This window comes from Ascaphus truei, unplaced genomic scaffold (genome assembly GCF_040206685.1).
Source record: "Ascaphus truei isolate aAscTru1 unplaced genomic scaffold, aAscTru1.hap1 HAP1_SCAFFOLD_1239, whole genome shotgun sequence".
In the NCBI taxonomy this organism is placed as follows: domain Eukaryota; kingdom Metazoa; phylum Chordata; class Amphibia; order Anura; family Ascaphidae; genus Ascaphus; species Ascaphus truei.
This window is the reverse complement of record NW_027454111.1, coordinates 58,944-83,518: the sequence shown is the minus strand read 5'-3', so window position 1 is coordinate 83,518 and position 24,575 is coordinate 58,944. Positions and strand designations below refer to the sequence as shown.

The 24,575-nt window shown below is 45.4% G+C and overlaps 1 long non-coding RNA gene across 1 annotated transcript; it reads right to left on the bottom strand.

Moving 5' to 3' along the window:
• Positions 1-16,179: 16,179 nt before the first annotated feature.
• On the bottom strand, positions 16,180-21,513 carry LOC142475476 (uncharacterized). The gene is made up of 3 exons (XR_012790943.1): positions 21,462-21,513; positions 19,909-20,020; positions 16,180-16,282 (listed from the first exon to the last, which is right to left on the bottom strand). It is a non-coding gene; the product is annotated as an uncharacterized LOC142475476 (long non-coding RNA).
• Between the last annotated feature and the right edge of the window lie 3,062 nt (positions 21,514-24,575).

The following is a 24,575-nucleotide window of genomic DNA, read 5'->3' as shown; positions in this document are numbered from 1 at the left end:
AATTTTCGTATTCCCCCAAACAAAAATAGAAAAATAATCCTAAGTGTCAACCCTAACTTTCAACCCTAACTTTCAACCCTAACTTTCAACCCTAACTTTCAACCCTAACTTTCAACCCTAACTCTTCTCTGATTGGTTAGTACCCAAATGAGTCACATACCTAAATTTTCGTATTCCCCTATAACCCTGGGCCAAACAAAAATAGAAAAATAATCCTAAGTGTCAACCCTAACTTTCAACCCTAACTTTCAACCCTAACTCTTCTCTGATTGGTTAGTACCCAAATGAGTCACATACCTAAATTTTCGTATTCCCCTATAACCCTGGGCCAAACAAAAATAGAAAAATAATCCTAAGTGTCAACCCTAACTTTCAACCCTAACTTTCAACCCTAACTTTCAACCCTAACTTTCAACCCTAACTCTTCTCTGATTGGTTAGTACCCAAATGAGTCACATACCTAAATTTTCGTATTCCCCTATAACCCTGGGCCAAACAAAAATAGACAAATAATCCTAAGTGTCAACCCTAACTTTCAACCCTAACTTTCAACCCTAACTTTCAACCCTAACTCTTCTCTGATTGGTTAGTACCCAAATGAGTCACATACCTAAATTTTCGTATTCCCCTATAACCCTGGGCCAAACAAAAATAGAAAAATAATCCTAAGTGTCAACCCTAACTTTCAACCCTAACTTTCAACCCTAACTTTCAACCCTAACTTTCAACCCTAACTTTCAATCCTAACTCTTCTCTGATTGGTTAGTACCCAAATGAGTCACATACCTAACTTTTCGTATTCCCCTATAACCCTAACCCTAACGTTTATCTCTATGGCAATGAACAGACCCGCTTATTGCCCCCCGGTCCGACCCCCCAGAGATGGACTCCAACTGGACAAGCACAGTCTCACCAAGTATGTGGAGGGCACTGATCGGATTGACATGTTTCTAAGGAACTTTGAAACGCAGTGCCGGCGGTACGGGGTGCTTCCCCAGCATAGGGTTGCACGCCTGGACCCGCTACTCTCCAGCTTGGCTAAACAGACTTTGATGGCGCTTACAGAGGAGTTTGCTGATGACTATGACCACCTGAAAGAACTTTTGCTGTTTCAGCATGGTTTTACCCCTGAAGCTTACCGGGGTAAGTTCCGGCTGGAGGAGAGGCACCCTCAGGAGACCTATGTCACTTATGTGACCCGCATGGCTTTGTATGGGTTACACTGGGTGGAGGGCTCTGAGGCTAAGACTTACCAACGCCTGCTGGACCTCATCTTTCAGGAGCAGCTCATGCAGCAGTGCCCGCCGGCGGTGAGGGCTTTTGTGTATGATAAAAAGCCCAAGACCTACACCGAGGCGGCGAGGATGGCAGATGACTATGTGGTCAGCCGGTCCCAGATGACCGCCAAGGTACCAGCCAAAGCGGTAACCCCACCGGCGCCGGCCAAGAAAGCTGTGAGTACCCCCCAGTGGACCCAAAAGCCGCCTGCGGGCAGCGGGTCACAGAAGGCGGGAGAGCTCCGGCATGAGCGCCGGTGCTACAATTGCAACAGCACTGGTCACATCAGACCAGATTGCCCGGAACCCCTGCGTTCCAACGGACCCTATCGAGGGCAACGCACCCCAGCTGCAAAGCCGGTAGCCCGCGTGCGGGTGGCTTCCACCAAAGAACCAGGACCGGTCATGGAAACAACTCCCAGCGAGACGTCCCATGTCACCCCTACCCCGGTTTCTTCAGTGCCTACAGCCAGGAGCGGAGGACATCACAGCGCAGACCTGCAGCAGACGGACGGCAGGAGCAAGCATCTCACCCCGGTCACAGTCGGTGACCGGCAAGCAGTTGGCTTACTTGATTCAGGAGCTGCAGTGACCCTGGTCCGACCTGATATGGTCCGGCCAGAGGAATTGATCCCAGGCCCTGGGATACAGATCACTGTGGCTGACGGAGAGCCACGTTTCCTGCAGGTGGCCCGCATTTTTTTGGATTGGGGGGTGGGCAAGGGTGTGCGGGAGGTGGGGGTTTTACCAGGTTTGGATGCTGAAATTCTTTTGGGCAATGACCTGGGACCGATGACCTGCACCTACGACCGTGTGCCCCAGCCCGCTGCAGTGGCGGCGGTTACCCGGAGCCAGACCGCGGCAATGTCGGCGGTGGCCACCCCAGTCCCCCAGCCTTTGGGACCAACGTTAGCGGAGGGCACAGAGGAGCCCAGGGAGGTAAGCCAGGATCAGTTGCAACCACAGGCTGACTTACTGTTCCCCCTTACCGTGTCCCCTTCCCCTGACAATGACATGACTGGGGGGGGCAGATTTAGGAGCCCAGTTTAGGGAGGCAGTGAAGGCAGACCCTACCCTGGCCGGCGTGAGACTTCGGGCGTCCGAATCTCAGGCAGGGGAGGGCACTGAGCGCTGCCTATGGCATAAGGGACTCCTATACAGAGAAGAAGGGAACCCGAGAATAGAGAAGGGATTGACCGGTAAGCGACAGCTAGTAGTACCCCAGGGGTACCGACAGCAATTGTTATGGGTAGCTCACTCTATTCCGTTAGCGGGACATCAGGGGGTCACCAGAACGCGAGCCCGGTTATTGCAGCGTTATTTCTGGCCGGGGGCATCCAGGGATGCGGATGATTTCTGCCGCTCCTGTGATGCCTGCCAGCGAGTAGGTAAGGCGGGCGACCGTGTGAAGGCACCCCTGAGACCCCTACCGATAATAGGGGAACCCTTCCAGAAGGTAGCGATGGACCTGATAGGACCCCTCATGAGTCCTAGCAGGTCAGGGAAGTGCTACATCCTCACGGTGGTGGATTTTGCCACCCGGTACCCTGAGGCGGTAGCGCTGGGCACCATAAGTGCCAAGACAGTGGCAGCAGCTTTGCTGAACATTTTTGCTAGGGTAGGTTTCCCTAGTGAGATCCTAACTGATCAGGGGTCGCAGTTCATGAGTGAACTGTTACATTGTCTCTGGGATGCCTGCGGTGTACAGCACCAGCGCACTACCCCTTACCATCCCCAAACAAACGGATTATGTGAGAGGTTTAATGGTACCCTGAAGCAGATGCTTCGGACCTTTATAGAGGCGGAGGGGAAAGACTGGGAGATTCACCTGCAGCACTTGCTGTTTGCATACCGAGAGGTACCGCAAGAATCTACAGGCTTCTCCCCCTTCGAGCTACTATATGGCCGCAGGGTACGTGGACCTCTGGACCTCTTCCGTGAGGGATGGGAGGGGAAGACTACTGCTACTGATGCTTCAGTGATCCAGTATGTAGTAGATCTCAGAGACCGGTTAGAGATGCTTATGGGGGTGGCCCAGGACCACCTCAGGGCTGCTCAGACCAAGCAGAAGCAATGGTATGACCAGCAGGCCGTAGCAGAGAATTCATCCCAGGACAGCAGGTGCTTGTTCTCAAACCCACTCGGGAGAACAAGCTGATGGCTGCCTGGTCGGGACCGTACCCGGTTATCCGAAAGGTGAATGAGTGCAACTATGTTGTACGGGTAGCGCCTGAGAGGCACAAGACATATCACATTAATATGTTAAAGGAATACAGAGCACCGAGTATGGGAGCAGTAATGGCCATTTGTAGCCCACTGCTGGAGGATCCGGCGAGCAATGCTCTGCCTGATCTCCTAGGGGAGGCAAAGCAAGGAAACACTGTTGAGCAGGTAGAGATCGGGGCACAGTTGAGTGCTAGGCAGAAGGGAGAAGCCAGGGACATGCTAGCTCAGTATAGCGCCCTCTTCACTGACATGCCAGGGACCACACATCTCACCAAACACCCAGTACACACAGGGGACCTGCAGCCTCTGCATAAGCACGCTTATAGAGTGTCAGCAGAGGTCAAGACAAGTATGGAGAGAGAGATTGAGGAGATGCTGACCCTAGGGGTAATTACTCCGTCCCAGAGCCCTTGGGCAAGTCCAGTAGTCCTAGTGCCTAAGAAGGACAAAACCACCCGGTTTTGTGTGGACTACCGGTTGCTCAACGCTGGGACGGTGTCAGATGCTTACCCCATGCCCCGCATGGATGAGTTACTAGATGAACTCGCGGGGGCAAAGTATCTGACCACCATGGATCTGAGCAAAGGCTACTGGCAGATTCCCCTGACCCTGGAGGCTAGGGAGAAGTCAGCATTCTTCACTCCAAGTGGCCTCTATGAGTTTTTGGTGATGCCATTTGGGATGAAGAATGCCCCGGCTACCTTCCAACGCCTGGTCAATAGGTTACTGGAAGGGATGCAGAGCTATGCCAGGGCTTACTTAGATGACATTGCTGTCTTTAGTAATTCCTGGGAATCCCACATAGGACATGTAGCTGCGGTGCTGGATAGAATCAGGGAGGCTGGGCTTACCTTAAAACCCACTAAGTGTATGGTAGGTATGGCAGAAGTCCTGTACTTAGGGCACAGGGTGGGTGGAGGGCATTTCAAGCCAGAGCCAGCCAAGGTAGAAGCCATAGTTCAGTGGCCTGTTCCAAAAACCAAGAAACAGGTCATGGCCTTTTTGGGCACCGCAGGGTACTACAGGAAATTTGTCCCACAGTACAGCGCCGTGGCCAAACCCCTGACTGATCTGACTAAGAAGCAACTGCCTGTGCTTATTACCTGGTCTCCTGCTGTGAAACTGCTTTCCAGGCACTGAAAGCTGCGCTTGCTGAGGCCCCCATCCTGGCTGCCCCAGATTATACCAAGCATTTTCTTATTCAGACTGATGCCTCAGACTTTGGTGTGGGGGCTGTGTTGAGCCAGGTGGGGGACGACGGCAAAGAGCACCCTGTGGTGTATCTCAGTCGCAAACTGCTCCCCAGGGAGGTGGCATATGCCACCATTGAAAAGGAGTGCTTGGCCATTGTGTGGGCACTCAAAAAGCTCCAGCCCTATGTCTATGGGAGGGCTTTCACGGTCATTACCGACCACAATCCCCTGAGCTGGCTACAGAGGGTATCAGGGGAAAATGCCAAACTGCTGAGATGGAGCTTGGCTTTGCAAGAATTTGAATTCACCATTCAGCACAAAAAGGGTAGTGAAAACAGCAATGCTGATGGACTTTCACGCCAGGACTATCCCTCTGAGACTGAATTCATTAATGGTGCCAGCAGTGCCCCACTCCCCGTCAGGGCCAGTGGGCCACAGGACACGCATTAAGAAGGGGAGGTGTAGAGGGAGAGAGGGGGTGGCCCGGTATTAAAGGGGTTGCACCCCATTTGGCCACCCCTGACCGCACCAGGGAGACAAGGGGTTAACTGGGCTGAGGTCCAGAAATGTGATGTAACCCTTGTTATGACATGTAAATGTATTTTCCCCTGTTCCATTGTAATGTCTGGTTACTCAGTGTTTGCATCACACACACACTAGAATCCATCCGGGAGCACAAGGGTTAATAATTCGTTAATGATTATAGCTCTTTGTGTAAGTTTCCCGCCTTTTCGGGCACCATTTTGCAGGTCCCCATTGGCCGCCATTAGGGCTCAATGCATTTCAATAGGAATTTGTGCTGTTTTCGTCCTGTTTCCTGTAGTGACCAGCAGGTGGCGTCCGAGAGGGAGAGCGGCGGTTTCCCATTGAAAGTCAATGGGCTCATTGACTTCAATGGAGATGCCTCGAGGTAACCTAGTTGGCTGCCGTCCAGACCGCAAACCGCAAAGCGGATACAATGTCCTTCAATAGAGCTAAAATCACTGGGTCAAGTTCAACGTCAATTAGCGGGGAAATAAACTGTTTTAGGGCACCTAGGGATAAAATTCTTTTTGCCCCTAGTTCCTAAGCGTCCCCCCACTCGACCACCACCGGGTCCCCGAATCCTGGACCCCCGATAAGGGTCGAACCAGATAGAGCGGGTCGCGCCATAGGCTTTGCCGGCGGCGGCAGAAACGGCTCAGAAAAATGACTAAGTGAGAAATGCTGAATTTTAGGAATCCATATCTCCGGTTCCGGAGGGTTCAGCAGATCAGGGTTTGGGGTATCTGTAGCCACTGCTCCGGCATCGCTGCAGAACCATCCTTGACCCGCTTGGACCAACCCGACGGAGTATGGACCCCCTTGAAGTTCGGGACTTTTCCCATAAACTTCAATGGCAGAAAACCCCCATTGACTTCAATGGCGGCGATTTACCATTGAAAGTCTATGGCGGAGCTGCCCGTTGTTTTCAATGGGGATTTAGTTAAAAGCTGAGATTTCTTTTTCAATGGAGATTTTTGTATTAAAATGATTTAATGTGCATTGGTGTAACTCCGGTTTCTTAGGTCGTAGCAAGTCGCTTTTTGGACCATATGGTGTCCCAGTTCTGGCAATGCGAACTGGGAAGTTTGGACCTGCTAAACCTAACAGAACCGGATATTTTAATACGTTTATGTTTTATGCTTAATAGTGTATCTTAAGGTATGGACAAAGACCCAGAAGAGATTCTTTTGGGCCATAAGGTAGCAGATGGCCCTGGGGACGCCGCTATGTCTAGGATTTAAGTGCTGTTCAAAGAGTTTTATCACCCTCACTGTTTATCCGAAGCCCAAACCAGGGCAGGTCTTAAGTGTTCCAGTTAACACCTTTCAACAAAGGTTTTCCTGCCAGAACTCCAAATGGTAGACTGTCTGGCATTCCTGACGTAAATGTGGGGCTTCAGAAATGAGACCCCCAGAGTTCTACTGCGCATGTGCCAACTAGCAGGGGGGCATGGGTCAGAATGCTTTCCCACGTTAGTGAGTGGCTGGAGGTAATTGTAAACCAATCCCCTGTGCTTAAGGTTAAGAATAGAAGGAGAATGGTTTATAAACTGCTGTCCACCCATATATCCTTTGTCTTCGTTTGCTGATATGGTTACCTGATATCACCTGAATGATTTCCTCACTGCTGAAAGAAATGCTACATCATACTTCTCATTCCCCAACCCTTAAGTAAGTGTACTTCTTGTTCGTTACTGTATTATCTGTTGTGTTCACCTATATTCTAAGGAATAAATACAATTTATTATATCTTAAGCCTCGTTCAGTTCAAACCCAATTATTTTTGTGTAATATTAATAAGCCTGTGGAAGCTATCGTCACAAGGAGGTATTATAGTGTGTATTGTGGGGAGAATTAGTGTGTGTGTTGTTTGGGAGTGATATTCGGGAGGATTGTGTGTGCAGAAGGAAGAATGAGTGAGGGGGGAGTAAGGGAGCAGGATTGAATGAGAGGGGGTCATTGAGTGATAGCGGGGAGGGGAGGGAAGAGTGAGGAGAGTGGGTGTAGGAGGGAGCAGTGCAAGAGACCGTCGGGGGCAGAATACATGGTGAGAAGGGAGGCTGCCTAGAAGCATAAAAATCTACTTCACCACTGTTCTGTACTCTCTTCAATACTCTGTGTTACAGATCTCTCTGGCAAGAAATGGGGTCCAATGGCAAAGACTGCTCTAAATAAGATAGTATAAATGAACACAGAGAGAAATTCCAAAGAGTAACCCAAGAAAATACAAGTGAAATCTAATCGTAAGGTAATTAGTCCCATTAAGTGAAATACATAAAGGAATAGTCCATAAAAAAGCACAAAGGAAAAAAATAGGAGTACTTTATTGTGATGTTACATTTCAGAGAATATAAAATTATAGGAAAACAATTCCACTTTGTTCAGAAAACCAGAAAGTCTTGGTCCCAGGTGGACTGAATTTTTATTGCAAATAAGTTCCTTAATACACAAGTAAAGAATATAGTTACTTATTCTATTCTCTACTGTAAGACGTGCCACATTGCCCAATATTTGGGTACAGTGCCCAGATTGTGACCATGCACTACAGAGGTGAGATTCCCCCAACTCCAATTTGCTACACACTCCAAGAGAGATTATTGTGATCAGAGGTGGAATGAGAGGGGTGAGAAGGGTCGCTGCCCAGGGAGTAGCCTGACAGGGGGTACAGAAATCTCTTTTGGTGCATATATTGCGGAGCTGCATTGATTGACTTGTCAATCAGCTCTGCTGCCTATCCCATTGACATCATGATCCGGCACTGTGATCAGCTGCAGCGCTGACCCAGGTGTGTTAGTGCAGCACTTTACAGGGAGGGAACAGAGGTTGTGGATGACAGATGCTGGGGATAGGCCATGAGTACGGGCCAGAGTAAGGTGGAGACTTTCTGTACTCTGCATACAGGACACTGCATGCATGTCTGTGTGTGTGTGTGTGTGTGTGTGTGTGTGTGTATTCCAAGTGTCAGTGTGCATAAGTAAGTGTGCTCTGTAAGTATGCCTGTGTGGCAGGTATAGGGGGGTGGTTCAGCTGGAGGAACTTATCCAGGCACAAAAGCACATAGATGCCCCAGATTATACCACCCCAAATGCTGATAATATCCTGCTGCACTTTACAGAAGATGATGCAGATGTCAGTGGGTGGTGGGTTCATTAAATCCATCCATCATATCATAGCCACACTGTGCATATGATGTACTGAATCAATCACAGGAAGACATCTCCATGGTAGGGGTAGAAGTTAACAGAATATGTCCAGCACTGTGGTGTGTAGCCCATAAATAATAATTGTGCACATTACAGAACATACTTGCAACTGCAAGATCATTTTGCTGCTTGTAGTGTTTGCTCTTGTCCTGTGCAGTGTTGTCGTAGATCCGTCTCTTCAGTGTTCACTGCAATAAAAGTAAGACATTGCATTAATATTACAGAAGTTTGGGAGCTGAAATCCCACTATGCTGCAGACATTTTCCCTTTGCATAAGATTCTTGTGATTATATCTCAATGATGATCAATAACAACTACATCATAACACAGCCGCTCAATACAAAATATGTATTTGCCATCAATGGTCATGGAGGCCAAACGTCACACAATGTACAGATATACTGCTGCGGCCGAGTTTATTCGAGCATTTGCCCGTTCTTCGCCGCAGCAGTAACCTGGCGCGCGCCGGAGGGTGCCGGGCGCACGCCGAAGCAGCGGAGGAGCGCCCTCCGATCGGGGCTTTCTCCCTTCCGCTGCCGGGTCCGTCGGGTCCCCCGGAACCCCCTGCCGCTGTCCCCCACATCGCGGGACACCAGTGCTCCCTCGGGGAGCCCTGGACGCGCGTGCAGGGGGCGCAGGCACCCGATGACGCGTGACCGTGCATCGGTGATGCGCGGCACGCTGAGGGAGTGCGGCTAGCACGCCGGGGCATCCCCCGGCTTGCGGTGCTAGCCGTGCTTCAATAAAACGTGTCGGTAGTGTAGCAAGGATTATTTCTTCCTCTGGTGCATTATGATGGGATGTGTTGTAAGATTCTGCATTATTAGCATCACTGAATCTTTTGGAAACTGAGTAATATTCTATGTTTTAATGCAATATTATGGATGATCAGCCGGTAAAATAAAGCTTACTGTATCTGTAGCCATGCTCTACCCATGATGTGCTGAATCAATGACTGCAGAGTGATTCAGAGTGGTAAACATGACTGGAACTCATCTCTGAATAGAGGACAGAACAGCAGTGCAGAGTAGGAGGTGAATGTATCTCAAATGGAAGACTTAGTAGCTGTGTGGGGAGTAGACAGTACAGACTGATCAAATAAATAGTTAAAGGAGTATCTTCAACATTACTTGGCTTTGTTATCAACATTGAAGTTTCTCTTGTTTTTTCTGTTCTTTAAATCACTACTACTGATGCCATGTGTAACCTGTACTGAGAGATATACTCTACTGGCCTAGATGAAACCATATGATGCAAACAGGATTCATCCCACTCCAGATTCATATGATTGCACCACTTCAACCTTTAATAAAACACATAGAACTACAGCAGTGCGCTACTGCACATGTTCTTGTTATGAATGGTAGTAGATGTGGTCCTTGGGTCAATACTTCATACAGCAGCCACACTCTACTCATGATGTATTGAATCAACAAAAACCTGCATGGTACAGATCACAGGAAGGGTAGAGTAGAGGGGAATATGTCCAATGCGAAACCCTTAGCAGCTGGATTGTGTGGAGTCAACAAAACGACAAATACTAAATGAGAAATATACACATTGCTTATCTGTCTCTGTGTAGTCATTTTCCTCCTCTTCAACTGTCTTTCAAAATTTCTCTTCTGACAGAAAAGAAACACATGGCTTCAATATTCACTGTTCTTCCCTCCTGAAATAAAAGTTAAGCATTGCATGGTTATGATCATACATACAATGAACCTTGCGCCAAACCATGTGATCCAAAGTAAATCCACCTCCCTCCCATAGCTGTGTTCCTTCTAGAGCTTCTACCACACAAGTCATTAATGTTCGTGACACTGTACTGCAGTCACAGTCTGCACACAAAGTACTGAATCAATTACATCACACTGAAAAGGCAGTCTACATGATGCAATAGTTAACCATAATAACTCTGTCATGCAAATGACAGGAAAACCTATATGTATATCATTAGGGGAGAGGGGAAAAATAATTAAAAAATAAGTGCGACAAATAAAAACAGATTATAGGAAAGTAAATCCTTGCCCTGGGAACTTTACAATCTAATAGAAATGTTAGAAGACTTAAAGAGAGGCAGCAGTTGGGGGAAGAAGTGCAGTAGATGACAATGCTTGTCCTTAATGGTGGGTACAATTAGTAGAAAGCACATCTTGGGAACAATAGTTGTTAGCAGTGACTGTGGGTGTGGGACAGTAGCCACGAGTCAAAGTTTTTGAAATGCTTGATTTAAGTCGTGAATTTTAAGATTGGTCTTACATGTGGGTGGAAGAGGTTATGTTGGCATATACTGAGTGTGAGGAAGTTTCACATGTACGGTGCAGTGATGGAAAATGGTTTCAGGCAAGTGAGAGAACAGTAGAGGTGAAAGAAGTTTACAGGAGACAGTTATGGTTATAGTGCAAGAGACAAGCAAGGGCATAACGAGAGATCAAAGATGATATGCAAGAAGGAGCAGATTAATGGAGAGCCTTAACAAAAAGGTAAGGAGGAGAACTTTGTAGGTGATACAAAAACTTGATGGGATGCCAGGACAGGGATTTAAGGAGATGAGCAGAGACTGTTGTGGGAGAAAGTGAGATAATTCAAGCAGCAGAGTTTTGCATAGGAGAAAGTTGTGAAGCATGGAGGCCTGTTAGTAGTATGTTAAAATAACCTATAGGATAACAGTATACATTGGAGTTTTAGCAGTAGGTTGAGAGGGGAAAGGGAAGATCTTGGCAATATTACAGAGAAAGAGGCAACACATTTTACCCATAGCCGTGCATGTGAATGGAGATGGAATTGAAGAGCCAAATGTTACTCCTATGCAACATGTTTGATGACAAGATAGATGGTAGTACTGTTTACTGTGATGGAGAAAGGGGATAATATGAGCCCAGTGTTAGACATTAAGTTTAAGGCAGTGGAGTGCCATCCATGAGCATATAGCCAGGAGACAACCCAAGAGTAGGGACTGGATTGCAGGAGTGAGAACAGGGGTGGATAGATTTGTGTGTGTATCATCCGCATAGAGATTATATCTAAGGCCAAAAGCATTGATGAAGTCACCAAATGATAGTATGTAGAGAGAAAGAGAGATCTCAGAACAGAGCCCTGATGTATACCCACAGACAGATCAATAGAAGACGAAGACATGTTAGCAACAGAGATGGAGAATGTGTGACAGGAAAGTTATGATGAAAACCAGGATAGAACTTTGTTACTGATACCAAGAGAGAGTTTAGAATATGAAGGAGGAGAGTGATTGAGAGCATCAAACGCAGCCGATAGATCAAGTAGGATTAGTAGGGAAAAACCTTGGGAATTAGCTTTAAGCACAGTCTGTAGAACGTGCTGTACGAAAGGCAGGTTGTAAAGGATCCAGGAGGGCATGTGATTTAAGAATGTTGACACTAGCAATTAGAAGGCAAACAGCATGAGGGATACAGAGCGGTAGTTAGTAAGGCACATAGGGTGTAGTTTGTTTCTGACAAAAGGGTGACCGCTACAGGCTTAAAGTAAGAGGGCAAAAATCCAGAGAATAGGGAGAAATTGAAGATGTGGGTGAGAGTGGGGACTAAGAGATGCAGTAAGGTGTGAGGGGATACGATCTAGAGGGCATGTGGTAGAGGGAGAATAGAAGATGATTAGCTTCCAGCTCTGTAAGAGAAGAAAAGGAGTCAAGTGCAGAAGGAGATTTGGGTAGAAGGAGAGAAGGGGGAAGGGACAGAAGGAATCTCCTTTTGGGTGGCATCCACCTTGCCTCTGAAGTAGTCAAATGCTTGAGGAGAAGTGAAGGAAGGATGGCAAGTGGGAGGAGAAGGTCAGTGGAGGGAGTCAAATACAGAGAAAAAAAACAGCGTAAATTAAATTTGAGTGTTGATGAGTGTGGAAAAAAGTAGTGTATTTAGCCCTAGAGAGCAGCTTTATACAGGACAGGAGACATTTTTACTGTAGAAAAATCAAACAAAGTGTGAGATTTCCTCCGTAGGTATTAAGAACAGCGAGTGGAAGTGTGATGAGTGTGTTTGGGAATTTAGCCAAAGGTGTGGGTTAGAGGGATGAGTGTGTCAGAGCCTATAGGGGGCATATAGATAGGAGGATAGCATTGTAAGAGTTAATAAGATTGTTAGTTTAAGCAGAAAGAAAGAGAGAGAAGAGAGAAGAGAGGTTAGAGTAGATGTCAGAGGAGAGTTTAATTAAGCAGAGGCAAATCAGTGGGACAGGTAAGATGCGGTGAGGGGAATGACTGATTGTGACTGATGAGAGCAGAAGAGGTTATGTACAACTAGAGCCTTGTTAGTAAGAGTGGACATTCCAGAGGGCACAGGAGAAGGGAAGAGAAAAGTAAGGAAAGGAATGTGGATTACATTAGATAGGTTAACACTCTTAGTAGGGAGGCCTGATGTGTATATGAGCCGGTCCAAGATTATAAGAGATATCCCCCAACATCAGCGAGCATAGAAGGAGACACAGAGATAGGTGTAGAGAGAGACAGAGATAGGGATATGTAGAGAGAGAAGGGCGTCAAGAGAATGAGACAGATAGGCGTAGAGAGAGGAGACATAGAGAGAGGGGGCTTTGAGAGGGGGGCGTAGAGAATGAGGGAAGGTGGAAGAGAATAGGATGTGCAGGAGTGCATTTCATTGAGCAGTGCAGAAATAGCTGCAATAGAGGTCTGTACAAATGGTGCTTTGTGTAGACACATGCAAAGGTAGGGGAAGGAAAGTGTATAGAACATGTGGATAAAAGCAGGAGTGTGGAAGTTAGAGAAATTAGAAAAGTTTTACAGAGGAGTGAGGAAACAGTAAACAGAAAGAACAAGAGAGAGGTTACATTGGGATGACGTGCTGTGGTAGAGAGAAATGCTAGGAGAGAGCCTCCAGATATTAGAGGACATGAATTGAGAGAGCAAATGTATAAATCAAAACCGGAGGGGGAGGTATAGCACGAAAGCTTGCACAGCAGACGATGAAGATTATAGTCTTAAAGTTGCGTGTACCTGTCAGGGCACTCAAGAAGGTCAATGCTCACAAGTGCAGAGTTCATGAAGAAATGCTGAATCCAGTTCCCCTCCAATTTAATTTTAATATAACTTTTTCATTCTTCATTACTGCAAAAAGCAAACAAAACAAAACCACATTGCATTACTATTTTCAAAATGGATTGAATGACATATTCAACAGTAACTGTGTGATGCCAATATTGCCTTCTCACTCGTAGGCCAGTACGGTCAGGTACCCAGTACTGATAAAACAATAAGTGCCCGTACTAAGTACCAATATGAATTATAAGGAAATGTAAAATCTCCAGGTCTCTCTCCATCTCTGCAACAGATATATGGATAAGCCCATATTAAGGCATCACGTGACCGGAGCCGTCACTGACTGGGTATACGCAAAGATGCAGGGAGATGCAAAGAAAGGGAGGGAGACAGGGAGAAGATGGGAAACGGAGGGAGGCACGGATGGCAGGCCTCTCTCTTTCACTGGTGCATGCAAGGAGCTGGTCCCAACATCCACAAAGTGTGTGTGTATTATTGGTTGTGTTTTATGGTGGTAGGAGGATAGTGTGTATATTGTGTGTGTGTGTGGGAGTATTATATTGTGTGTAGGGTATTATAGTGTGTATATTATGTTGAGGTGCAGAGGAGAGTGTTAGATTGGGTATCTTGTGTTAGGGGGTATTGTGTATATTGTGTTTAAGACTATAATATTATTGGGGAGATTATTATTGAGGAGGTATTAAAGTGTGTATTGTGGGGAGTATTAGTGTATGTATTATTTGTGGGTGACAGATGCTGTGGGTAGGCCAAGAGTACGGGCCAGACTAAGGTGGAGACTTTCTGTACTCTGCATACAGGACTCTACATGCACTGCAGAGGTGAAATTCCCCCAACTCCAATTTGCTACACTCTCCAAGAGAGAATATTGTGATCAGAGGTGGAAGATGAGCAGGGTCACTGCCCAGGGAGTAGCCTGTCAGGGGGCATGGAAATCTCTTTTGGTGCGTATGTTGCCACGTGGCATTGATTGACCGGTCAATTAGCACTGCTTCCTATCACAGTGACATGATCCGGTGCTGTGATCGGTTGCAGCGCTGACCAAGGTGTGTTAGTGCAGCAATTTACAGGGAGGGAACAGAGGTTGTGGGTGACAGATGCTGGGGGTAGGCCAAGAGTACGGGCCAGAGCAAGGTGGAGATATTCTGTACTCTGCATGCCCATCCTGCATGCCCAGGACTCTGCATGCATGCCAGTGGCTGTGGGGTGTGTGTGTGTAGGTATGCCAAGTGTCAGTGTGCATAAGTAAGTGTGCTGTGTGTGTAAGTAAGTTTGCCTGTGTGCAGGAGGTGTAGGGGGGTGGGGGGCGGGGGGCGGTTCAGCTGGAGGACTTTACCCAGCACAAAAGCACATAGATGCCTCTGATTATATCACCCCAAATGCTGATAATATCCTGCTGTAGATGCACTTTACAGAAGATGATACAGATGTCATCAGTGTTTGGTGGGTTCATTAAATCAATCCATCATATAATAGCCACACTGTGCATATGATGTACTGAATCAGTAACACCAATCACAGGAAGACATCTCCATGGTAGGGGTAGTGTTGAAGTTAACAAAATATGTCCAGCACTGTGGTGTGGAGCCCATACATAATAATTGTGCACATTACCAGAACAACATATTGTCAACTGCATGATCATTTTGCTGCTTGTAGTGTATACTCTTGTCCTGTGCAGTGTTGTAGTAGATCCGTCTCTTCGGTGTTCACTGCAATAAAAGTAAGACATTGCATTAATATTACAGAAGTTTGGGGGCTGAAATCCCACTATGCTAATGACAGTTTCCCTTTGCATAAGATTCTTGTGATTATATCTCAATGATGATCAATAACAACTACATCATAACACAGCTGCTCTATACAGAATATGTATTTGCCATCAATGGTCATGGAGGCAATATGTCACACAATGTACATATATAGCAAGGATTATTTCTTCCTCTGGTGTATTATGATGGGAGGGTGAGATTCTGCATTATCAGCATCAGTAAATCTGTAGGAAACTGAGTGATATTCTATTTTTTAATGCAATATTAGGGTAAAATAAAGCTTGCTGTATCTATAGCCATGCTCTACCCATGATGTGCTGAATCAATGACTGCAGAGCGATTTAGAGTGGTAAACATGACTTGAACTCATCTCTGAATAGAGGGTAGCACAGTAGTGCAGAGTAGAAGGTGAATGTATCTCAAATGGAAACCCTTAGCAGCTGTGTGGGGAGTAGACAGTACAGACTGACCAAGTAAATAGTAAAAAGTAGTAACTTCAACATTACTTGGTTTTGTTCTCCACTCCTGTTTTTCTGTTCTTTAAATCACTAATACTGATGCCATATGTAACCTGTACTGAGAGTTATATACTCTACTGGCCTAGATCAAATTAAATGATGCAAACAGGATCCCTCCCACTCAAGATTCATATGATTGCACCACCTCAACCTTTCATAGCAATAACATAGAACTGCAGCAGTGCGCTACTGCACATGTTCTTGTTATGAATGGTAGTAGATGTGGTCCTTGGGTCAGTACTTCATACTGTAGCCACACTCTATTCATGATGTATTGAATCAACAAAAATCTGCATGGTACAGATCACAGGAAGGGGTGGAGTAGAGGTGAATATGTCCAATGCGAAACCCTTAGCAGCCGGATTTTTTGGAGTCAATAAAACGACAAATACTAAATGAGAAATATACACATTGCTTATCTGTCTCTGTGTAGTCATTTTCCTCCTCTTCAACTGTCCTTCAATTTTCTATTTTGCAAGAAAATGAACACATGGCTTCAATATTCACTTCTGTTCTGCAGTCTTTCCTCTTGAAATAAAAAAGTTAAGCATTGCATTATTATTATTATAATTATTATTGACGATACATACAATGAACCTTGCTCCAAACCATGTGATACAAAGCAAATCCACCTCCCTCCCACAGCTGTGCTCCTTCTAGAGCTTCTACCACACAAGTTATTCATGTCAGTGAAACTGTACTGCAGTCCCGGTCTGCACACAATCTACTGAATCAATGACATCACACTGTGTCACACAATGTCATGCTAACGACAGGAAACAATCTTTGTATATATCTTTGTATATATAATAATAATAATGATAATAATAATAAAAAAAATAAGACAGGACAGACACTCCTACATTGCAATCAATAGAAAATAACTGGGACAGGCACTTCAAGGATGCATACGGTCCCGGATAAACTGTAGCTACCTATACACGTGTGCCTTGTCTCTAGACTCTGCATATATCTCTATTTATATACCACCCATTGTGTACTCAGCGCTTTACAAGAGAGACCAAAAAGTACAGGAAATTATTATACAATAAGTTCAACAAACAAAAACAGACAATAGGAAAGTAAATCCCTGTCCTGGGTAGTTTACAATCTAAGAGAAATGTAAGGAGACTTACAGAGAGACAACAGGTGGGGGAACAAGTGCAGTAGATGACAATGCTTGTCCTTAATGGTGGGTACTTGTAGTATAAAGCACTTCTTGGGAACAATAGTTAGTGACTGAATGAGTGACAGTAGCAACGAGTAAAAGCTATTGAAATGCTTCATTTAAGTTGTGAATTTTAAGGTTGATCTTAAATGTGGGTGGAAGAGGGTATGTTGGCATATACTGAGTGTGTGTGAGTTTCACAGGTAAATTGATGGGAAAGGGTTTCAGGCAAGAGAGCGAGTGCGCAGTAGAGGTGTAAGAAGTATAATGGAGACAGTTATTAGTAGAGCTTAGGAGACGAGGAAGGGCATAACGAGACCAAAGATGATATGTAGGAAGGAGCAGATGAATAGAGAATAGTGTTGGACTGGGTCCTCAACTATAAAAAAATGGGTAACGGGTACCCGGCCAAAATGAAAGGTTCTACCCGGTCGGGTACACGGTTTGGCACTTACCTTCCGGGTGGCAGTGACATCTAGGATCAGCAGCAGTCCTGTGACGGTGGCAGCATCTGTGGTGTCTTCAGCCGGCGGGGGAGCTGCAGGCTCACAGACACAGCTTACCTGCTTCGGTGCTGTGGAAGTGATTCCTGCAGCTCCCCCCGCCAGGTGAAGACACCTCTGATGCTGCCAACATCAGAGGACTGCTGCTGCTGATCCTAGATGTCTTAGGAAAGGTAAGTATAAAAGATTATTTCCAGCTGCCCTGACATTACCCGACGCCGGGTATTACCCGGCCAAGTCCACTTCTCAGTGGCCGGTTTCGAGTAATGTCCGGGTAGCTGGAAATGTGTCGGGTAACGCCGGGTACTCGGTACACCACTAATAGAGAACCTTAACAAAAAGGTAAGGAGGAGAACTTTGTAGGTGATCTGAAACTTGATGGGAAGCAAGGAGAGGGATTTAAGGAGGAGGAGGAGATGAGCAGATACTGTTGTGGGAGAAAGGGAAATTATTCAAGCAGCAGAGTTTTGGATAGATTGCAAATGAGAAAGTTGTGAAGCAGGGAGCCCTGTTAGCAGTATGTTAACCCATACGATAAGGGCATGCATTGGCGTTTTAGCAGTAGATTGACAGAGAAAAGGGCAAATCTTGGAAATATTACAGAGAAAGAATCGACAAACTTTAGCCAGTGTCGTGAATGAAGATGGAAAGGGAAGAGTCAAATGTTACTCCTAGGCAATGTGCTTTCATGACAGGATGATGGTAGTACTGTTTACTGCGATGGAGAAAGGTGATATTAGGCCAGATTTAGGGGGAAATATGAGGAGCTCAGTTTTAGACATTAGGTTTAAGGCAGAAGAGTGTCATCCATGGAGGATATAGCCAGGAGGCGACCCGAAACTAGGAACTAAATGGCAGGAGTGACGGTAGGGTGGATAGGTGTGTGTATCATCTGCATAGAGATGATATCAAGGGCCAAAATAGTTGATAAGGTCAACTAGTGATAGTATGTAGTGAGAGAGGTCCCAGAACAGAGTCCTGAGGTATACCAACAGACAAAACAACAGGAGACAAAGACACGTTAGCAACAGAGATGGAGAATGTGTGATGGAGAAGTATGATGAAAACCAGGATATAAGTTTGCTGCTGATACGAAGAAAGAGTTTAGAATATGAATGAGAAGAGTGATTGACAGTATCAAAAGCAGAAGAGAGATCAAGCAGGATTAGTAAGTAAAATGGACCTTGGGAATTTTCTTTATGTACATAATTGGTTACATTGGGAAAGGCAGATTGTGAAGGGCCCAGAGGAGCATGTGATTTAAGAATGTTGATCAAACGGGAGATCACAAGACGTTCTAGCAATTAGGAGGCAAATGGTAGGACGGATACAGGGCGATAGTTAGAAATTCACACAAGGTCAAGGTTATTTTTGAGAATAGGGGTGACCACTGCATGCTTAAAAGGAAGAGTTGAAAGAGCCAAAGGATATGGAGGAATTGAAGATGTGGGTGAGAGTGAGAATATAGGATTGAGAGGGCATGTGGTAGAGGGAGAAGAGAAGATCAGGTTCCAGCTTTGTGACAGGAGAAAAGGAGTCAAGAGTGCAATGAGATCTAGATAGAAAAAGAGAGAGGGGGAAGGGAGAGAACGAATCTACTTGTGGATGGCATCCACCTTGCCTCAAGTGAGCAAAGGCTTGAGGAGAAATAAAGGATGGATGTTAAGTGGGAGGAGAAAGTCAGTGGTGGGACTCAAATACATAGAAGACAGTGTGAATGAAATTGGAGTGTTGATGAGTGAGGAAAAAGTAGTGTTTGACCTTAAAAAAAGGAGCAGAGTTTTACAGAACAGGACAAAGGTTTAGTGTAGAAAATCAGACTGTGAGATTTCCTCCATAGGTGTTAAGAGCAGCAGTGTGATGTGATGAAGTGTGATGAGAGCGTGCTTGTGAATTAAACCAATGCATGGTTTAGGCTGCGTCTATAGTAAGCACACAACAGAAGGCAAAGTTAGCGCATGCCTGTCGCTCCAGCAATCCCCGCACTGAGGTCCGAGGCGACGGGGAGGCCCTGCATCGCTCGCACGCACTGTGGACGACCAAGCGTGTGCCCATGATAATCACGGCCTTAGAGGGATGAGTGTGTCAGAGCCTAGAAGGGGCATATAGATGATGGAGGAGGAGGGAGGAGGAGATGATAGCATTGTAAGAGTTAACAAGATAGTTAGTTTAAGCAGAAAGTGAGGAGAGGTTAGAGATAAGGGTAGATGTCAGAGGAGAGAGTTCAATTAAGCTGAGGTATCGAGTAGGACAGGGGTGAGGGGAATGAGAAGTGGTGGATGATGAGAGCAGAAGAGGTCATGTACAAATAGACCATGTTAGTCGTAGAGCAGACATTCCAGAGGGCACGTGAGAAGGGAAGAGTAAAGTGAGACAAGGAATGTGGATTACATTAGATGGGTTAATACGCTTAGCAGGGAGGTGGAGAGAGAGGCAAGAGGCAGAGGGTGGTGTAGGGGTAGAGGAAGAGATGTTGCATGTACCTTGTCAGAACATTAAAGAACGTCAATTCACACTGGTGCAGAGTTGATGATGAAATGCTGAATCCAGTTCACGTCCAATTCAATTTTAACAGAACTTTTTCATTCTTCATTACTGCAAAAAAAAAGTAAAAAACAATGCATTACTATTTTCAAAATGGATTGAATTCCCCCACCAATGACTATGTGTTACCAATATATCCCTCTCAGTCCCACTGCAGCACATACTGTACCAGTGTGAAAGTAAGAAGGTACACAGTACCGGTAAAACAATACGTGCCGGTACTATGCACCATATGAATTATAAGGGGATGTAAATCTCCCAGTCTCTCTCCATATCCGCAACAGAGCGGGCTCCGGTCAGTGGCATGGATGCCCATATATGGGTATGCTCATATTTGGGCATCCCATGTCACTGACCGGAGCCGGCTCTGAGTATAGGGATATATGCGGAGACGCAGAGATGCAAGGAAATGGGAGGAGGCACGGTGAGAAACAGGGAGAGACCACAGGAAGATAGAGGGCAACAACTTCCACAAGGTACTTGTATGGGTATAATTGTTTGTATTTTGTGCAGAGGGGGTAATTTCAGATAAAATACAATTCTCCACCCTCTACGAAACAATTCCACTTTGTTCAGTAAGCCAGAAAGTCTTGGTCCCATGTGGACTGAATTTAATGCAAATAAGGTCCTTAATACACAAGTAAAGAATAAAGTTACTTATTCTCTACTGTAAGAAGTGCCACATTGCCCACTATTTGGGTCCTGTGCCCAGATTGTGACCATGCATGGCAGAGGTGAGATTCCCCCAACTCCAATTTGCTACACTCTCCAAGAGAGATAATTGTGATCAGAGGTGGAACTAGGGGAGGGTGTGAGCAGGGTCACTGCCCAGGGAGTAACCTGACTGGGGGCACGGAAATCTCATTTAGTGCATATGTTGCGGCACTGCATTGATTGACCGGTCAATCTGCACTGCTGCCTGTCACAGTGACATCCTGATCGGGCACTGTGATCAGCTATAGCACTGACCCAGGTGAGATAGTTCAGCACTTTACAAGGAGGGAACAGATGTTGTGGGTGACAGATGCTGGAGGTAGGCCAAGACTGTTGGCCAGAGTAACGTGGAGACTTACTGCACTCTGCATGCCCATCCTCTCCCTGACATCAGGGGAAGGAAGTGGCCCTGGGGTGTGTGTAGGTATGCCAGATGTCAGTGTATGCATAAGTAAGTATGCCTGTGTAGTGGGAGGTGTAGGGGCGTTAAGCTGGAGGACTTAAAACAGGCACAAAAGCACATAGATACCTCTGATTATACCGCACCAAATGCTGATAATATCATGCTGTAGCTGCACTTTACAGAAGATGATGCAGATGTCATCATTGGTTGGTGGGTTCATTAAATCAATCCATCATATCATAACCACACTGTGCATATGATGTACTGAATCAGTAACACCAGGAAGACATCTCCATGTTAGGAGTAGAGTTGAAGTTAACAGAATATGTCCAGCACTGTGGTGTGTAGCCCATAAATAATAATTGTGCACATTACCAGAACAACATACTGTCAACTGCAAGATCATTTTGCTGCTTGTAGCATATGCTCATCCTGTACAGTGTTGTAGTAGATCCGTCTCTTCAGTGTTCACTGCAACAAAAGTAAGACATTGCATTAATATTACAGACGTTTGGGGGCTGAAATCTCACTTCGCTGCGGACAATTTCCCTTTGCATAAGATTCTTGTGATTATGTCAATGATGATCAATAACTGCATCATAACACAGCCGCTCTATACAGAAGATGTACTTGCTCTCATTGGTCATGGAGGTAATACGTCACACAATGTACAGATATAGCAAGGATTATTTCTCCCACTTGTGCATTATGGCATTATGATGGGAAATGTTGTGAGATTCTGCATTATCAGCATCACTGAATCTTTTGGAAATTAAGTGATATTCTATGTTTTAATGCAATATTATGGATGATCAGCCGGTAAAATAATAATAGCTTGCTGTATCTGTAGCCATGCTCTACCCATGATGTGCTGAACCAATGACTGCAGAGAGATTCAGAGTGCTAAACATGACTGGAACGCATCTCTGAATAATGGGCAGCAAAGCAGTGCAGAATAGGAGGTGAAAGTATTTAAAATGGAAGATCCTTAGCAGCTGTGTGGAGAGTAGACAGTACAGACTGACCAAGTAAATGGTAAAAGGAGTAACTTCAACATTACTTGGCTTTGTTCTCCACATTGAAGCTTTCCTCCTCTTTAAATCACTAATACTGATGCCATGTGTAACCTGTACTGAGAGTTATATAATCTACTGGCCTAGATGAAACCATATGATGCAAACAGGATCCATCCCACTCCAGATTCATAGAATTGAACCACCTCAACCTTTCATAACAATCACATAGAACTGCAGCTGTGCGCTACTGCACATGTTCTTGTTATGAATGGTAGTAGATGTGGTCCTTGGGTCTTTACTTCATACTGTAGCCACCCTCTACTCATGATGTATTGAATCAACGAAAACTTGCATGGTTCAGATCACAGGAAGGGGTAGAGTAGAGATGAAAATATTCAATGTGAAACCCGTAGCAGCCGGATTGTGTGGAGTCAATAAAACGACAAATACTAAATGGTAAATGAGAAATATACACATTGCTTATCTGTCTCTGTGTAGTAATTTTCCTTCTCTTCAACTGTCCTTCAAATTTTCTCTTTTGCAAGAAAAGGAACACGTGGCTTCAATATTCACTTCTGTTCTGCAGTCATCCCTCCTGAAATAAAAGTTAAGCATTGCATTGTTATTATGATAATACATACAATAAACCTTGCTCCAAACCATTTGATGCAAAGCAAATCCACCTCCCACCCACAGCTGTGCTCCTTCTAGAGCATGCATGTCAAACTCCAGTCCTCGAGGGTCCCAAACAGGCCAGGTTTTCAGTAGGGATATCCTGAAAACCTGGCCTGTTTGCTGCCCTCGAGGACTGGAGTTTGACATCCTTGTTCTTGAGCTTCTACCACGCAAGTCATCCATGTGAGTGACACTGTACTGCAGTCCTGGTCTGCACACAATCTACTGAATCAATGACATCACACTGTAAAGGCAATCTACAAGATGTATTAGTTGTCCACACTTCCGAAATGTTACTTTTATGTCCAAATCACTTATTCCCATGACCTGATATTTGTATTTGTTATTTATAGGATTGTCACAAAGTTGATGAGGTCACCAAATGATAGTATGTAGAGAGAAAGAGAGATCTCAGAACAGAGCCCTGATGTATACCCACAGACAGATCAATAGAAGACGAAGACATGTTAGCAACAGAGATGGAGAATGTGTGACAGGAAAGTTATGATGAAAACCAGGATAGAACTGTGTTACGGATACCAAGAGAGAGTTTAGAATATGAAGGAGGAGAGTGATTGAGAGCATCAAACGCAGCAGATAGATCAAGTAGGATTAGTAGGGAAAAGTGACCTTGGGAATTTGCTTTAAGCACAGTCTGTAGAACGAGCTGTACGAAAGGCAGGTTGTAAAGGATCCAGGAGGGAATGTGATTTAAGAATGTTGACATTCTAGCAATTAGGAGACAAACAGCAGGAGGGATACAGGGCGGTAGTTAGTAAGGCACATAGGGTGTAGGTTGTTTCTGAGAAAAGGGTGACCACTACAGGCTTAAAGTAAGAGGGTAAAGAGCCAGAGAATAGGGAGGAATTGAAGATGTGGGTGAGAGTGGGGACTAAGAGATGCAGTAAGGTGTGAGGGGATACGATCTAGAGGGCATGTGGTAGAGGGAGAAGAGAAGATGATTAGCTTCCAGCTCTGTAAGAGAAGAAAAGGAGTCAAATGCAGAAGGAGAATTAGGTAGAAGGAGAGAAGGGGGAAGGGACAGAAGGAATCTCCTTGTGGGTGGCATCCACCTTGCCTCTGAAGTAGTCAAATGCTTGAGGAGAAGTGAAGGAAGGATGGCAAGTGTGAGGAGAAGGTTAGTGGAGGGAGTCAAATACAGGGAAAAAAAGACAGCGTAAATTAAATTTGAGTGTTGATGAATGTGAAAAAAAAAGTAGTGTGGTTTGGCCCCAGAGAGCAGCTTTATACAGGACTGGAGACATTTTTACTGTAGAAAAATCAAATATCAATTGTGTGATTTCCTTCATAGGCATTAAGAACAGCGAGTGGAAGTGTGATGAACATGTTTGGGAATTTAGCCAAGGGTGTGGGCTAGAGGGACAAGTGTGTCAGAGCCTAGAGGGGGCATATAGATAGGAGGATAGCATTGTAAGAGTTAATAAGATTGTTAGTTTAAGCGGAAAGAGAGAGAGAGCAGAGAGGTTAGAGTAGATGTCAGAGGAGAGTTTAATTAAGCAGAGGCAAATCAGTGGGACAGGTAAGATGGGGTGAGGGGAATGACTGATTGTGAATGATGAGAGCAGAAGAGGTCATGTACAACTAGAGCCTTGTTAGTCAGAGAACGGACATTCCAGATGGCATAGGAGAAGGGAAGAGAAAAGTAAGGAAAGGAATGTGGATTACATTAGATAGGTTAACACTCTTAGCAGGGAGGCAGAGGCAGGGAGGCCCGATGTGTATATGAGCAGGTTCAAGATTATAAGAGATATCCCACACATCAGCAAACATAGAAGGA